This window comes from Halichoerus grypus, chromosome 13 (assembly GCF_964656455.1).
Source record: "Halichoerus grypus chromosome 13, mHalGry1.hap1.1, whole genome shotgun sequence".
Classification (NCBI taxonomy): domain Eukaryota; kingdom Metazoa; phylum Chordata; class Mammalia; order Carnivora; family Phocidae; genus Halichoerus; species Halichoerus grypus.
The window spans coordinates 37,231,621-37,249,380 of record NC_135724.1 but is presented as its reverse complement, the minus strand read 5'-3'; the positions used below and the strand labels follow the sequence as shown (position 1 = coordinate 37,249,380).

General features: G+C 41.1%; 1 protein-coding gene across 16 annotated transcripts in view; it reads left to right on the top strand.

The window, feature by feature from the left end:
* The window catches only part of DTNA (dystrobrevin alpha), a 340,154-nt gene that overhangs the window by 198,184 nt on the left and 124,210 nt on the right, over positions 1 to 17,760 (top strand). The gene's annotated exons all lie outside the window — the stretch shown is intronic.

Genomic DNA, 17,760 nt, shown 5'->3' with positions numbered 1-17,760 from the left:
AGAAAAGGAGGAAAGGGAATGTTGGGAGGACAATGTGACAGATGTCAGTGACAGAAACTAGAAGGTACATTGCCAGGCATTTGACAAAATTACCTCATTCAGTCCTCGCAGAATTACAGAAGGTGAATGTCAAAGAAGGAAATTGAGGGTAAGAGAAACTTAAGTTATTTGCCCCAAAACCTACAGGTAGAACATGGCAGTGAGGAGATTGGAACTAAGGTATGTCTAAAGCCATAGCCAAACCTCCCCTCCCAAATGTTTGTCTTCCTTCAGCTCTACGGTGACTTCATGTGCAGTCGAGCAACAGAGAGACATTCTGTGTTGCCACGTGTGTGAAATGGCAAGGGGGCAAGCCAAAGCTCTAGCCCTCCGAAGGAAACATCTAGGCGACCGCATCTCTCTGCTCTGCGAACACTGCTCTGAGAGCTAACACAGAGAATAATACATCCGAGCGCGTGCCGTAGGTAAAATGGTGGATGTTTTCCAGACACTAAAATCAGCTGCGGGATTCGTATACATTAAAAGAATTTCACACTCCAGTTTTTAAACTTTTTCCAAGAAAGCTGGGCTTATTCCATGTTGGCATTCAAAGAGTAGTTTCAACAGCATACCAGGCACTCTCAAAGATCTAAAAGTAAATATCATCTAAATGAGGACACAGAGACAAGAGATGGGAAATTCAAGGTGGAAAGACATAAATGGCAACTTGGGATAAATGGCCCTTGTAGGTCTGGCGGTTCCCCAAACAAAGCAGACGATCTAAAAGGAACCGAAGTTTATTTATACCTGCTGAGGATTTACTCTACCTAGTGATTAAACCTCCAGGACACACTAGCTAAGTTTAGTAGAGCTTTAAGAACTCAGGCTTTGCATTTTCTTAACCTTCTTGCTTCCTGTCCTTGGTTCTGCATGAAAAAACTCATCTCCTCCCAGTTCCAAGAAATAATTCCAAAAATAAATGTAGGCATTTGCTTTAACCAGGACATTATGTCCCCAGTTTTCTTTCCAAAGCCTACAGGATGTACACGTTGCTCTTGATGTCTGTCCACAAGCACAGCAAACGCAACTTCTACATTTGCTCCCCAGCTGAGTGTCTCTGCTTGGCAAAGCTGCATATGGCAGATAATACCCATGAAGGAACAGCTGGATGAGTGATTTGTAGTAAAAAAGCACTAACAACCCCTTGGGATTTATTTAGCACAATTTATTTAGTTCTTTATTCAGAAGAAGTAAAATTCCATACATTAAGTAGTGTCTGTAAAAGTACTTTGGAGGTTAAGCATTAAAGAAGCACACAATTTTGGGGGATTCTGCATGAGAATCATCAGCCATTACTTTGGTCAGTCTGGAGCTAATTCCCTACAGAGTCATATAGGGTGAGAAAACCGAGGAAGCATGACCAAGTAGGAAGAGTACAGACCTTGAAGTCAGATTTAGGTTCAAATATAATTTTTATACAAACTAGCTTTGGGACCTCTCTGAGTCCATATGTCCTCATTTGGATAATCCAGTTATCAGCCGGAACTTCCTACGCCCTTGGGGAGTCAGATAAAGTTGGTGTGAACCAATTTGAAAGTGTAAACCCTTCCCACAACCTTTGGGAATTCTTGGGAGTTCCTGTCCCTTAACCTATTATTCATCTGGCTCCAATAGCATGCAAGCTGTGTTCTCTTTTCCCCCTTTATCAGATTGTAAGTGAGACTTGACCCCCTTTCCAGCATCCACGAAGAATCCACTCAATACTGACATGTCTGGTAACTTCACTGCAGGTATGGGGTTGGCAAGGACTGGTAGACTGGGGGATGAAGGGGGCTGGAAGCACACAGCCTTTTTCATCTCTCTACCCAATGTCATTCTTACTTTTTCTCTTCTTTTTTGCCCCTCACACATGACTCCAGATTGTTTCTTAGGAACTACAAATATTTTTCCTCTTGCTATACAGAGAAATTTAGCTCTCTTCTGTTCTTGTTCCTAACTTTCATACTCAAAATGCATCAAGATGCTAGCAGAACAAAGGATTTTCCAGTGGCTTCTTTGGAAGGTAGAGGTTATACATAGAAAAAAGGAAGTTTTCCATTGTCTTTTTTTTAAGAAAAGTGATAATAATAATACCTACCTCCATACTTTGCAAGATTTGTGTGAATGTAGATACAAGGGATATAAAATCCTTTGCACATAGTAAGTGCATAATAAATACTGCTGCTGATAATGATGATTCTGTATTAGGTAGCCAGTGTTTGCAGTAATTGTACTTCTCTGGGTATCACTATCACAATTATAGTTCATTATTTTTACAGTCATATTTTCATGTCTGTCTCCCCCCATGAGTTGTAAGTTTCCTGAGGGCCGAAACTATTCCTGTCTTGTTTACCACTATGTCGCCAATGACTCATACAGTGCCTGGCCCACATATTGAACTCTTCATTGCATTAATAAATAGATGAATGAATAAATGGAGAGATATTAGGATTGGAGGATTTTTCTCTTTCTTTAGAGTTAGTGACTTTATAGGAAGAAGTGATAGGGCAGGTGAGGGATGGTGAAGTCACGTAAGATGTTCTCCAAATGTTATAAGCTCTTGAAGAGTTTGGGAAAGATTAGCAGAGCCCCAGCTTCTCTGTTCACCCCTTGTTTCTCTGCATTTTCTGCTCCGCCTGCCAGATTAGCCTCCTACTGATTCCAATGGGTTTATCAGTCTCCCTAAAGCTTAAAAAAAGACAATAGAATATTTGTTTGCCTACCTCTACACTGTTTCACTAATACAAACCATGATCATTAGGCTTTTAGCCTAGTCCAGGAAAACCTATCTTACCCATAATTTATGTGAAATAGCTACATTTTTCCCTAGTATTTTCCCATGGTAGATATTTCACTTTTTAGTTACCTTGTTGGATCATCTACTAATCTAACTTTAACGTTATAGCATTTTCTGAGCAGGAAAATGTGCTATAATGAAACTTATAAATTAACTTCAGGAGTGTAACTCATTCCTGGACTGCAGAGTTGCCTTTATGTGCAGGAACTGCATATTGCAAAGCAAAGCCACTGGATTTATAGTCACCCTCTTCCGTGGGCCTCCTCTTCTCATCTGACAGTGAGGAGTCTGGGCTAAACAAATGGATTTTCAACAGTAGCAAAGGATGGGAGCCTCAGTGGGCTGTGTTCAGCCCTCCTTCCCCTCTTTTCCCTGCCAGAGCAACTGTTATTATTTTTTTTAGATGCTTGGCTCCAGTGAAGGAATTAATTTGAAGAAAAGATTCCATGGCAAAAATTAAAATCCACAAACTGGAAGAGACTTTTCTATAACCCAAACTAAAGAAAATTAAATCGCCCAACAAATATTTTCTGAGTCTAGGAGGCTATTTCAATAGGATTGTCAGATGAATTACAGGATGTGAAGTTAAACTTCAATTTCGGGAACAGTGAATAATTTTGTAGTAGAAGTATGTCCTGTATTTGAGTCATACTTACACGAAATCTGGCAACCTTATAATATGCTAGGCACTTTAAGAATGAGGGACAAGCAGCGTACACCAGAAGAGCACAAAGACATGATAAAGAAGAGCACAAAGACATGATAAAAGGAGTTAAATTTTTTGCTGTAGATTTTATTATTTTATTATTAGTAGTATTAGTATTAGTATTAGTATTTCATACAGAGTCCTCATCCCACCCCACCCCCAAAGACTACTTCCTATGCCCTTACTACTTCTGGAATTTATTGCTCATTTAAAAATTGAAATCAATGGAAAAACAGTGTTTAATATATAGAATTTAACTTTATAGCAGATATACACAAAAGACATCTATGCCATGGAGTTGGAAATTCTGCTTCAAAACCCTGCATGAAAAATAACCTATCCATCTGGGGGCGCCTGGGTGGCTCAGCGGGTTAAGCTTCTGCCTTCAGCTCAGGTCATGATCCCAGGTCCTGGGATCAAGCCCCACAATGGGTTCCCCGCTCAATGGGGAGTCTGCTACTCCCTTTCCTTCTGCCTCTCCCCAAAGCTTGTACTCTCTCTCAAGCCCTCTCTCTCTCTCTCTCTCAAATAGATAAATAAAATCTTTAAAAAAAATAAACCTATCTTATTCTAGAAATGACAGAATCTGGGGAATAATTCTCTACCTGTTCCTCATCTGATGAGTTCTTCCTACTGTACTGCATTGTCCTCAGTTTTGTCCAGAAGGGCATGAGAGGCCATGGGGCAACACTTGTCATCTTCTCTGGCTCAGGAAGCAGTGCACTCCATTCAAAATGGGGAAGTAGTAAAAGTTAATCTGTATTCATTTTTAAACTCCTGTATAGTGAAAGTATCAGTATTTGGAGGATATTTGGTATCTTTGGAAATATTCAGAGTTATCCAAAATTGACCATTTGGGGCTTACCTGAAACAGGACTGTTTGTTTCTGATGTATATAAAGACTATCTTAATCATCAAAGAAAGAACTATCTTATAATGAGGAGGGAGGCGGAGTCAAATTATACCTATGAAAGTTGCTATTATCTAAGTTCTCATCCACACACAGCCTACAGTTTAAAAGTTAAAATCATATATAAGTGTGCAAAATTATTTTGTGAAATAATCACAAAAGTTCACTTATTGAGGTGAAGTCTTCATTATTCCTCCTCAGATGGTCTGTTCTTCTTTACCACATCTCCCCATCCCCAAAATATATTTGAAACCGTAAGAGGGAAAGTGAATGATTTCTCTCATTTTATTTGTAAGTCCTTTCTCTTAGCAACAACTGATCCATCTATGGTATGGTCCTCCCTCTGAACAGTGTATACGACCAACGACTGCTCTGAGAGAGGAAAAGCCAAGTCCCACCACCGAACCTTCCAAGTCCAATCTTCCCAGGCTTCTCCAATTCATCCTGTGCATACACTGTCAGATTAATATTCTGTCATTACGGCTTGCATTTTTTAACTCCTGGGCACAGAAGTCTTCCAGTGGCTCCTCTTTTCCTCCTCTGTACAGTGGAAGCCACAAGAATGGCCTGCAGCCGGTGTAATGATCCTCCTGTGGCCTTATTCATTCCTTCTAGGCACTAGTGGTACTAATGAACATCCCTGAGATGCTGCACGCCCTTCATGAAACTGACAGTCTTATGAGTGATACAGACCCCAAAAAACCAATTTCATGTTCTATGACTGTAATTGTGATAACTGTTATAAAAGTAAATTATGAGGGCATTATGAAAGCAGACAGCTAGAGTGTATTAGCGAAATTAGGAAAGGCTGCCCTAGGGTACTGAGGCTGATGGGAGCTGGCCGGGTTTGGGGCTGAGAAGTGTTGGGATTTGCACAGGGAACAGAAAAGAGAATATTCCAGGCAAAGGAAGGGAAGGCCCCGAGCCATGAGTGACTGCAGTGCAGGGAGTGAACAGAGTGACATGGGCCAACAATGAACCTAGGAGCCAGCCATATTGCTCAGGACCTACAAAGACATTTTAAAGATTTGGACTTTAAAGGTGGTGGGAAGTCCCTCCTGCATTTACTTGCTGTTCGCCAGAATGCATCTTCATTTACTATGGAGGCTGTTAGATACAAAAGGCATGGCTCCTAAATGAGCTCATGTAATCACAAGCTGCCATAATAAAGCATGACATCTAAACCAAGAAAGACAGCCACAGTAGAGCCTCTGCTAGTGAGAAGACCCCAGGGACTTCCGAAATTAAACAATGTAGTATGTCTGCTTGTTTCAAAACAAAGGTGTCCATATTGGTTGTTTGCCTCTCCCATGGTTTACTAAAATCCCCATTGCCAAGTAAAGCAAGGCAAGCCTGGACACCTTTCTTGAGGTTGAGTGGTCACCCTCTTTTAGCTCCTCTGCCTTCTGCTCCCTCTGCACCTTGACCTCTTTATTCCCTCCTTCTATCTGCTGTCCCTTGCGTCTACTCTTAGGAGTCTACTCTGTCTGTAAGAGGGGAGCATTTGACAGTAAGAAATGCCGATGTAACAGTAACGCCTCTTTCCCAAGCCCCTTCCATCGAGAGTCTCGTGCAGGGCTCTCAGTCCTGGGCCAGTCCTGGTTCTGAGAGCCCAGAGCCATAAGCACCACATTAACGGAGGATTAGCATTGAATACTGGGCTAGAAAAAGTTGCCAAGAGCATGTTGCAAATAACTCTTGACAACTTTTGCAGAGAAAAACTGCGTAATTAGCTTAAACTTTTAAAACTAAAAAACACCTGACTCTGATTCTGTGTGATTAGGATATAAGCAGGCTCTATATTAAAAATAAGCACACTGGTCATACTGTGACATATTTAAAAATGAAAAATGACCGGGGCGCCTGGGTGGCTCAGTCGTTAAGCGTCTGCCTTCGGCTCAGGTCATGATCCCAGGGTCGTGGGATCGAGCCCCGCATCGGGCTCCCTGCTCTGCGGGAAGCTTGCTTCTCCCTCTCCCACTCCCCCTGCTTGTGTTCCCTCTCTCACTGTGTCTCTCTCTGTTAAATAAATAAATAAAATCTTAAAAAAAAAAAAAAGAAAAATGACCTCTTTTTTTTTTTTCTTTTTGCTTGGAGGTGAGAGGTTTAGTCTCTTTCTATTCTTCACCATCACAACTAGTCTGCCCCCTACACACCTCCAGAAAATATTGGCATAATCCTAAAGTTGGTATGAACAAAGGCACCCCAAACTTCAAAAAGCTGTCATTTCAAGAACTCATTAGCTTGGCTGCTTTGCAGACTATTAATGGACCTTAGAGAACAATAACTCAAGTTTAAAACATTTTCAGGCATCTGGTTCCACAGGCCTTGCCTGCTTGAGAAGATTTCTGCAGGCCCTTGTGATTATAACAATCATTTGTGAACTCCAAGGTTCTCATTCTTTACTCCCCCGACCCCCATCCCTAACACCCCATATTCATTTCTTGATAAATGTTTTTGAGAGCATTTAACACTAGACGCACTGCCTCAAAGAAGTAGATCAGTGCATCAGAAAAGAGGAAAAGTGTCATTGACTTGTGAAGGCACTATGATACGATATTGTAGACTGAAAAGCATCTCTAACCAGGACCCAAGAATTTAAAAGTTTTGATGTTGCTACTTCACCGTGCAGCCTTGAACCTATCACTTGATTTCTGAGTGTCATTGTTCTCACCAAGTGACACCAGAGAGTTGGGAAACCGTATTACAGACATATTACGAATGGGGAAATAACAATGAGGAGCTTCTTGGTCTGACTCCTTTACTTACAAAGCTTTTTTTTTTTTTTTTTTTTTGCCCCTGAAATGTTATGCAGGCTCTGTATTTTATTTGAAATGCTTTGCCTTGATGTAACTGTGTAAGAGACAGGGCTGATTCATGTTTCAAGCCCAGCTGGAAGGGAGCCTCTCTGAGGTGCATTTCTACACTGTGGGAGCTCGAAAGATACTGTTGGTCACATATAACAACTACCGATGTCCCAGAATCCCTTGCGACAGTTTTTTGGAGCTTTTAAAGAACAGTTTTTCAGTAGTTATTTCTCTGAGTACCTAATCATTTCCAGGTAGTAGTTTAGACTCATTAAGTCTTTCAAGTCACTAACGTGCTATTAAATGCATCACTGCTCTGGGGCATTAAATGACAGTGAAATGGTGGGCGCTAGTCTGTGTGGCCAGACCGGCAGGAAATGGCTTGAGTACCCCTCCGCAAAAGCCTTTGTTTAGAAAGGAACCGCTTGTTCAGTCTTGGATGCTGAGCCTGCGCTTATTACCCTTTGTTATGTTCTCACGAGGTCCAGGGACACTTGTTTCCATAAATGCAGACACTGGAGCATGAATCTGGAACACTTGCTTTCAGTATTCACAGATTCACGGAGCAGACATATAGTGATGCATCACAAGAATGGACTTTTCCAATCTCAAAAGCATACCCGCAGTGGCATTGATGCTATTTGGCTAAAAATGTTTTGTTCAAGGGCTACAGCTCTTACTTGGCATCACTGTGACTGTTTCTAGTCGTGTGTCTGTGGAAGTGGGGGTGGTTTGAAGAAGGGGCACCACGACGTCACAGTCACGGGGTGATTGTGCGTGCGTGTGTGTGTGTTCAATTTGTTCCATTTACCAGTTAACGTGGGGATTATGACTCAATAATTAGCTTTGTTTTCTGGTCCTCTAGGCAGGTCCATTTTCTACAAAATTGTACTATATATCATTTCGTCCTTTATATTATGGTAAAAATAACATAACATAATAAAAGGATGTGATCTTTTAATTGGGTAAATGCAATTCGTTGTGGTATAGGCTTTCTGGGGATCATAAAGTTCCCAGCAGCAGGCACCTCATTTCCAGACCCTTTGGTTAGCTAGCAACTCCTATGTTTCAGAATATTATATCTGTTAGAAGCAGGGTATTCTCCCATCCAGATGATTTTTTATATGTGGTAGCTTGGGGTTCTAATGATTCTTCTATTGTGATAGTCAGATATGTGATCTCATATTTTAATAATCTGAGAATATTCTTTACTAGATTGACTGCTATTAAATTTGACCATATTAATTAAGCAATCAGAGCTAATTAAATGTGTTGATATAGAGGGCATCAGAGTGTAGCTTAATTAATTCTAATCATTAAGCCACTGAGATTGAAAGAGCTTGTGTCAATGGTAACTTTGCGTCCAGAGATTCTACCACTAACCATCTGGAGTGGAATATTCCTAGAGCGCAGTTGGTACAGTGACTCCTATAGGACCATCTAGATTTGTCCAAGAATTACTGAGGCACAAAGCACTCAAATTTGAATTTATGTTTTATGGTGGTGTTTAGCAGATGCCAAATAAATGTTGGTCGCACATATATGGCAGTGGGATGAAAAAGCTAAAAACTTGGAATGACAGTCAAGGAGACTGACCTAGGTGTAAATTTTAGCTTTTAAAAATCTCTTAGCCTCACTCTTCTCATCTGTAAAATAGGAATGATAACACATCCAGATCTGAGGATTACATAGGATCATAAACATTAGGCAATAACATAGTAGGTCTCAGTAAATGACTGAATGGTCTTTGGGAGCTAGCGGAGTCTAAGGAGGCAGAGGTTGGTCTTGTAGCATGACGGTTCCATATAAAGCCTCTGGAGAGACTTGTGCAGTGTCAGTCCTGGTTCTGTGGCTACCAGCAAGGTGATCGCGTGGAAGTTTCTTAACCTTTCAAACTGCATTAGGGTCCCATTGCTGCCGTAACGAATTATCACAGATTTGTGGCTTAAAACAATTATCCTACAGTTCTGGAGGTCCAGAAGTCCAAAAAGGGTCTGACTGTGCTAAAATCGGATGTTGGCAGGGTTGCTTTCCTTCTGGAGAGAAGAATGCATTTCCTCGCCTTTCCCAGCTTCTGGAGGCCACCTTCATCCCTTGGTCTTCGGGCCTTACCTCCGTCATCAAAGTGTCTCTTTCCTTTATAAGGATTCGTAATTACATTGGACCCACCCACATAATCCAGGATAATCTCCTCATCGCAAAATCCTTAATTTAATCACATCTGCAAAGTCCCTTTTGCTATAGAAGGTAACAATTTCACAAATTCTAGAGATTGGGACCAGCGCCTCCTTGCGAGGCCATTATTCTGTCTACCTCTTCAGCCTTGGTTTTCTCCTCCATAAAACAAGGTAGTGTAATATGACCTATCTCAGAGTTAGGGTAAGAAATAAATAGGACAATGCCTGTAAAATGCTTATAATTCAGAGCCTACCCACACATGGTAAGCACTTAATGCCTGTTAACTATTATGGTTATTATTCTCCACAAACGAATCTCAGAGTCCCTTCCTGCCACATGACCCAGGCATTCATACCTCTGCCTCCACAAAATGATCCAGAGGGCCTGCAAGATTTAAGACTGAGAAAGAAGGCGCCTTCCCACCAGCTATTCTTCCCCACTAAAATTCTTGGCAACCACCAACTTAGAGCCATGGTTCTCTCAAGAAACAGAGATTTCTTCCAGTCATTCCTTAATTTCAGACAAATCCTCTTCAAAGGAAGGGACATAACGAAGAGGCTTCTAAGTCATGGAAACAGATCCAGAGGCAAGAAATAAGGGCTGCCTCTGTTTCTTCTCTTTCCATTCTCTACTCCTGTCAGGCCAGTCACCCCTCCTCTCAGGGAAAGGACCGTGGTGTGCAGAATGCCATTGTTTACTGCTGGGGATCTTGCAGCCATAACTTCTGGCAGCTCATACACTTTGCCTGTTTCTTTTCCATGTGGCCTATTTAATTTTGGCATGTGCATATATTAACCCCATAGACTTGGCTGTGACTTTACTGGATAGGAATCATCAGAGTCCCTACAATGTCATTGCCGTTTTCTGGGTTGTTTTATATTGTATCAGGCCGAGATATTTTCCCCTGAGAGAATTTGAGTAGAGAAAGGAAAAAATAGCATGATATTAATTAATTTAATATTTAACTCTGGGTTAGCCTCCATTCCACTTTCTACCGACAAATTACACTAGACTGAAAAGTTGTTAAATGTAGATTCCGTTATTCCTCATTTTAAGTGAGAACAAAATAGCTTATTTTACCATCTAGGATTCTTGAGATTTGCCCTTTGAAAATATTTGTTCTGGCACAAATATATTTTGAGAGACATACAGAAGAATTAGTAAGGAGGAGGGGGGCTTAAAAACAATAGACACTCTCTTTCATCTTTTCATATCTTTCATGGACTGTATTTGGGACCCTGTGTTCTTTTCATGCTTTGTATTGGTTCTGAATCTGTAAAAAGATAGCAGTGGTCCTATTGACATCCTCCTTCCTGCCTGTCTTAATCCCCTCCCCCCATTTGCCCTCCCATCATCTTTATCTCAAAAGAGTTGGGGCACCTGGGTGGCTCAGTAGGTTAAGTGTCCAACTCTTGTTTTTGTCTTAGGTCATGGTCTCAGGGTCATGAGATCGAGCCCCACGTTGAGCCCCACTTTGGGGTCCATGTTGGGCATGGAAGCTGCTTAAGATTCTCTCTCTCTCCCTCTTCCTCTGCCCCTCCCCCATGCTCTCTTGCTCTCTCTAAAAAAAAAGAAGAGGAAGAAACCAACCAAATTAATTACACCAAGGTGAACTTTCTGGTTCTCCCAGGGAAATTTGCATTTTAAGGGCATAAACTTAATTTTCCCAGCTTTATTGAGGTATAATTGACAAATAAAACTGTACTATATGTAAAGTGTACAACATGATTTGATATACCTATACACTTTGAAATGATTCCCACAAGCAAGTGACATAACACACTCATCACCTCAAGTAGTTACCTTCTTTTTTTGATGAGAAAGCTTAAGATTCTTAGCAAAGTTTAAAGTTTAAAATTCATTATTATTGGGGCACCTGGGTGGCTAAGTCATTAAGCATCTGCCTTTGGCTCAGGTCATGATCCCAGGGTCCTGGGATCAAACCCTGAGTTGGGCTCCCTGCTCTGCGGGAAGCCTGCTTCTCCCTCTCCCACTCCTCCTGCTTGTGTTCCCTCTCTCGCTGTCTCTCTCTCTCTCTCTCTGTCAAATAAATAAATAAAATCTTTAAAAAATAAATAAAATAAAATAAAATTCATTATTATTAACTACAGTCACCATGCTATACATTAGATCCACAGAACTTATTCACCATATAACATTCTGTTTTCTTTTCCGGCTATACTTGCTTGGTCTTTCTTTCTCAATCTTAAGAACCGTTTATTTTGTTGGTTTGAGTCATATTCCGTAATACACATAGAAATGAAGAAAGTGAATAAAGGAGCAGAGATAAGGAAAGGAAAAGTAAGGGCAAGAAGAGGAATCTGGGGGCGCCTGGGTGGCTCAGGCGTTAAGCATCTGCCTTTGGCTCAGGTCATGATCCCAGGGTCCTGGGATCGAGCCCCGCATCGGGCTCCCTGCTCAGCTGGGAGTCTGCTTCTCCCTCTCCCTCTCCCCCTGCTTGTGTTCCCTCTCTTGCTGTGTCTCTCTCTGTCAAATAAATAAATAAAAATTAAAAAAAAAAAAAAAAGAGGAATCTGGATCCAGGAAAGAGGGAATAAAATGAAAAGAGAGGAGAGGTGGGAGAACTTGAAGCAGGGAGTGCAGAGGATCTATGCACTTTATGACTTGTAGGTCTCTTTCCTTAGCGAAATTGTGCCAGCACACAGCCCCTTACCACCATCCCGCCCAACTCCCCTTGGCATCCACTAATGCACGTCTTCAGTGATGCTTTGGCCTCGTTCATTGTGTGTATGTGTGGGAATGTCCCACTACCACCATCCTCAGAGAAAAAGGAGAAGTTCCTTTGAGTCTTACTTCATACAACGCCATTTTGGTCTTAAGAAGCTCGGTGGCTCTGTAGTCATATGTGTCTGGTTCGAAACTCTAAATTGGTCACTTAGGTAATTACTTAATTTCGCAGAAGTTCGGTGTCCACGTTGGTAAAATGGGAATACCAATATCAACATATGCTGTTCTTCTAAGAACATAATGAGAAAACTCCTGCATAATGCTTGGTACAGGGCGAGCTTTTTTGTAAAATGATAATTGTTTTAAATAGTGCTGTGGCAGTTATTCTTTTAATCTTATTATTACTATTTCTTCTCCCAGAAAGAGTCTGATTTTCTCATCCTACTGCAGAAAACAATTTTCTTACCTGACTCTGCCTTTTCTATGTCTCCACACATAACATTCCTTAACCCTAAAAAATAAAAAATGGACATTTTGAAGCACACAAGCCTCCCTGGCCCGTATCTTGATGCTCAATGCCATGTCCTACACTTATTCTCACTTTATTTTTCCCAGTTCTTCTCCTGGAAGTCACACTCCCGGAAGTCCAGATTACAGTTGGCCCATGGGTCAGTAACTGCTCCCATTTTTTTTCCCTTTAATGCGTTAGAATTGGACAAGGGGTACCTATCTCTTTCTACTACTCTTTTTAAGATCTTTCAAAACAAAGATGAGTTAGAATTCTTTCAAGCACCAGCAGTCACGCCATAATGTCCTAAAGCATTTTGGATTGATCAGATTCGAGTTTCGGCCTGACACATGAATATTAAGTGTGTAGACCCAGGCATGCTGGCTTCTACCCTGTGAGGAGCCCATCACTGCCTTCTCCTCGACATCTTTCCTGTTTGCCTGGCCTCAAGAGACCCCCATGAGCCTTCTGGCACTGTCTCCCTGGGCAGTTGCTTTGCAGATACACCCACTGTGACCGGCCACTCTCTTTCGCCAATAGTTGGTGCTCCCTACAAAACAAAGCTACATTTGATTCTCACCAACTCCCGGCCTTCTTCCCCTAAACCAGCCCACATAAGCAATTATACTTCCTTTATTTGTGTATCCATGTATGTCCATAAATGTTTTGGTGGGGCGAGTATCCTTACCTTTTATCAAATCATTAAAAGGATCTAAAGCTTAAACTATGGCCTAGACAGCATTGCACTGCTTAATCAGCTAATACATCCTGTCATTTTGAAGCCTCATTATTGAGAAGCTAAAGTTAACTCAGTCATTTGAACAAAATTTGGAATTACAATCTTAAAATTTTTCAAAATGTTTTATTCTTATAAGTATAAATGTTTTACTCTTTACATTTACAAACATTTACAAAATGTTTTACTCTTATATATACAGTATAGTCTCACTACTGTAAGTGGGGCTCCAAAATTTTGTTACAAAATGGAGGTTGTCCCATTGCAAGATTAATGAAAAATAATCAGTCTTCTACTTATGGAGGGAAGGAACTTGTCACTTATTTGTTTTCAAGTATTAGACATGTAGGAAAAAGAAACAGACCTATGTTTATGAACTCTGACATCTTACACTGAATTGAGAAAGTTCCAAATGATCAGAAGGCAGTCACTTCCTAACACCTATCCCCCAGAAGCTAAGAATTGAGCAATCCCAGTAGGAGGACAAAGATACCTCTCTCTCTAGCTTTAGGGACTGCCATAGTTCCACCATGACCAAGTGGCTATACTCTTAACATTATTCCTCCTGAAAAATATAGACACACACACACACACACATACACACACAATACCATTGTCCCAAAGGCACATCATATTGAATAAAAGGTGGTGTTCTGAAAAATCTTGGGTCCCAATGAAGTGCTGGTAGCGTCAGTATAGACAAGCACCTTCTTAGAGTGATCTCCCCTTAGAAGAGGTCCTTTTAATCGAGCTCCTAGATAGGGCTCCCCAGTCCTTCAGAAACATTTTAATAACTTCGAACCCCACATTACAGAGTTCAAATTTTCATCATCTTCCTTCCAAAAGGTTCCTTTCTACCCACGCCAAGTTGCTCCCAGCCGTGCTCTGAAATCTTTAAGCCATTACTACTAATAAGGGGAAGATGAGGGTGATAGCAGGTGCTAATGAGCAGGAGTCCCAGCCTCTTACTAAACCAAATGAAAGCAAACAAAACCAAATGTCCTTAAATGTCAGGTACACTCTTACCCCAGAACAGCAAGTCCCTTCCTGACTTGACGGTACCACTCAGAGTCATTCTTCCTGGAATAAAAATGGTTTTCTCAAATTTTTAATGGCATTTTCTATTTCTTCAATTTTGCCTCTTTAGGTACCCATATCACTGTATGTAAATGTTCAGGTATATTGACATTCCCCAAAGAATTAATTATCTTCTCCCTGGGCTCAAGGTACATTTTTAAAGTGGGTCTTACAAACAAGAGAAACATATAACAAAACAACATAACAATTCCACCCTAATGTTCTGCCGGTAGGTTTATGGTCAAACTCAACTCGTATTCTATTTCTAGCTCAAACATGGCTGCGTATCGGGAGCACCTGTGGTGCTCTTAAAAACACAAGTGCTCCGTTCCAACCCCAGCTTCAGTAGATCCAGGTATTTGCATTTTTACAAGGTCTCCAGGCTAGTGTGATGGGCAGTCGCAGCCAAGTACCTATGGTTGGTACTTTGGAGGGGAGATCAAATCCCTGATAATGCATCCAGCTGGTCATTATACTAAAATAGTGAGCTCATACCTCTCGCCCCCCAATTACAAGACCCAAGTTCCAAGAGCAGAAGATGACATTCAAAGTAAAAGAAATCCGAAGCCCATTATAGCCATTTATTTTAGTAACAGCATTTTCCTACTTACAGGGGCTCATCTTGATAAAGGACTGGGAAGTAAAAGCAAGTGCAATTATACTTTGCCTCGGGAAAGAGCTCTGAATACTATTTTATTATATTGCCAAAGATGAGGACGAGAATGTAAATCTGCGAAAGTCGTATCAGAGGCCTCTTTCATTAACAGAAACGGAAACAGGCATTTATATGCCACCAATAAATCAATTAAAGGAGGAAAGGAGCTTGAAATGGCCTTCACTGCAGTTATTAACTTGGGGGATTGCAGGGCCTGGTGATTGCTGAACCCAGCACCCTCCTGTCATCCCCCTGGAGCAAAGCAAAGGGAAATAAGGCCTGGAAACAGGCTCGTCATACTAAGCACAAAGTCTGCAGGTCTTAAGTGTTTGCTCAAGCGGAGCAGAGGCAAAGCAGAGCCAGACATTTCTAAAAGCATTGTCGGCTTTCGTGGATTTAAAACGTGAGAGCGCGAGCCAGTGTGTGAGTTGGTGTGTTTCTACGTATCTGGGTTTACATCAGCCTGGACACTGGGAATCGTTTTCATCTCCATGATTATGTCCAGTAAAACGCTGTTTTAGTATTGGAGGATTCCGTTAGGGAGAAGCACACGAAGGAATCTCTCCTGCAGTTTGAGAGAGCTGTGGACCCTTCCCCTTCGCCTCCTTTTGGCCTGTCAATCACTAAGCTCTAGCAACTTCTTTTCACTTACTAGTTTCAGGAAATCTTAATTTGTATTGAACAGTGGCAGCTGGAGTAAGATTACTGGCGATTAGAATTCATCCCAGCCTAGGAATTTAAAAATTAAAAGCCAAAAAAAATGGATTAAATGTCTTCCCCTTCCAGAAAATGTTTTTTTGGGGAAATATTTTTTTACCTGCCTGAGTCTCAAGTTCTTCAGCTGTAACTGGGGAATAATAATATCTCCCCGAATTCTTCTCAAGGTAATACAGGAGAAGCATTTTATAATCTTCAGAAAGTTATACAAATGTAAGACACCATCAGTTTAAGATTTTACGTTTAAAACTCTTATGTCATGTGGCATAGAAATGTGTGTTTAGTATGGGTGATGTTGGATTAAAGAAGTGTCATGAAGGAAGTAACTCAAGAATGTGATATTTCAATGTGAACTTATTCTCACTATGCCAAAATACAATTCACATTTCTTCTAACACTCTGTGCCCTGTATTTTGATTTATTCTCTATTTCTTGCTGGTTCCCTCACTGTTCTACTCTGTTGTTTCGTCTGTCCCCCACAAATAGCAGCAGAGAGCGGGAGCCCTCCCTATCCAATTTTGTGGCCCCCTTTTCATGACGATGCTGGAAGAAGGTGACTTGATGAGCTCACTTTCTATGAAGTCATTACTGCAGCAGATTGCTTTCTCCAGTGTGTGACATGGTGTGGGAGAGCAAAGACTGAGTTGCCCTGCCCCACCATACTTCATGGAGACCACAAATCACCAAGTCCCATTGCGTGCACCCTGAATCTCAAATCAATCCTTTAGCGTAAGACATAATATTCTTGCTCCTGAATCATAGAAGTTTCCAGCAAACTGAACTCTTCCCTTAATCATGTGCTCGCATCCCTACCCTCCTACCTGCCTGATCTTTCCTCCACTCAGTATGCTGGAATCTCCTTGCCAAAACCTAAATCTGTACAAATCAGTTTCCTACTTAACCGCGGTAGCATCTGATCTTCTGGAAAGCCCTACACTGTCCAGATGTGAGAATAGACCTTCTAGATCTGATGCCTGTTCTGGCGTCTGTGCTCACACTTGCACTCAGCAATACTGAATTATTCCCAGTTCCCATATATTCTTGTTAAAGCTCCATGATTTTTCCATGATTACCTCTAACTCTGATTACCATTTCCTCCATTCATTTCCATCTGGAAAATTCTTGTTTGTCCTATAAACTCTGTTCTGGAGTCACCCTTCGATGCCTCCCTCAGATTTCCCAGAAGTAAATTACTATATTCAGTATGTATTTTTATTATTGTACATATTACACCAAATACAATTCTCATTTGGAATAATTTGTTTCTCCTTCTAAACTGTGAGCTTCTTAAAAGCAAGGATCATGTCTTATTCATCTTTGGATCTTGAGAAACTAGCAGAGTATCTGACAAATTATAGCTACCTTATAAATATTTCTTAAGTAAATGAAATGGATAGATTCTCATAAGTGAAAACAATGCACACCCTGTATAATTCATGGGACTGAACCCTAGTAAAGGAAATGACTTAATGGGGCTCATCACTTATTCATCACCTGTTAGTTCCTTTTGCTATTTTGACATTTATGCAATCTGGTAAATTCTAAGGTTGCAAGCATCTTGTCTACATGAAGGAGTAACTGAAACTCACCAAATTAGGCCTGTTGGTGAGCCACACAGCTTGTGACATTAGTATTGTCAAAGATGGGTTCTTTTCCCCTTCATCTCCTCTATATGACTTTGGGCAGCTGTTGTAATACTGAAATTCATGAAAAGCAGAGCTTCGTGACAATTTCAGAAGCAAAATTTCTCTCTGCAAAAACCCTCCCACCTTCCGCTACTGAAAGTTTTGCTCTTCATTCTTGCTAAGAAGAAAGTCAAGCATTATGTATATCAAGTCCCACTGATCAGAGTTAAATTGGAAACTAAGGAACCCATGGTGGTGCCTCCTTGCCTGTTCGATTCATGAACAGACTCTGTCCATCAGTCCCTCTGTGGAATCCATGTAATCAGTAAACTAGCATG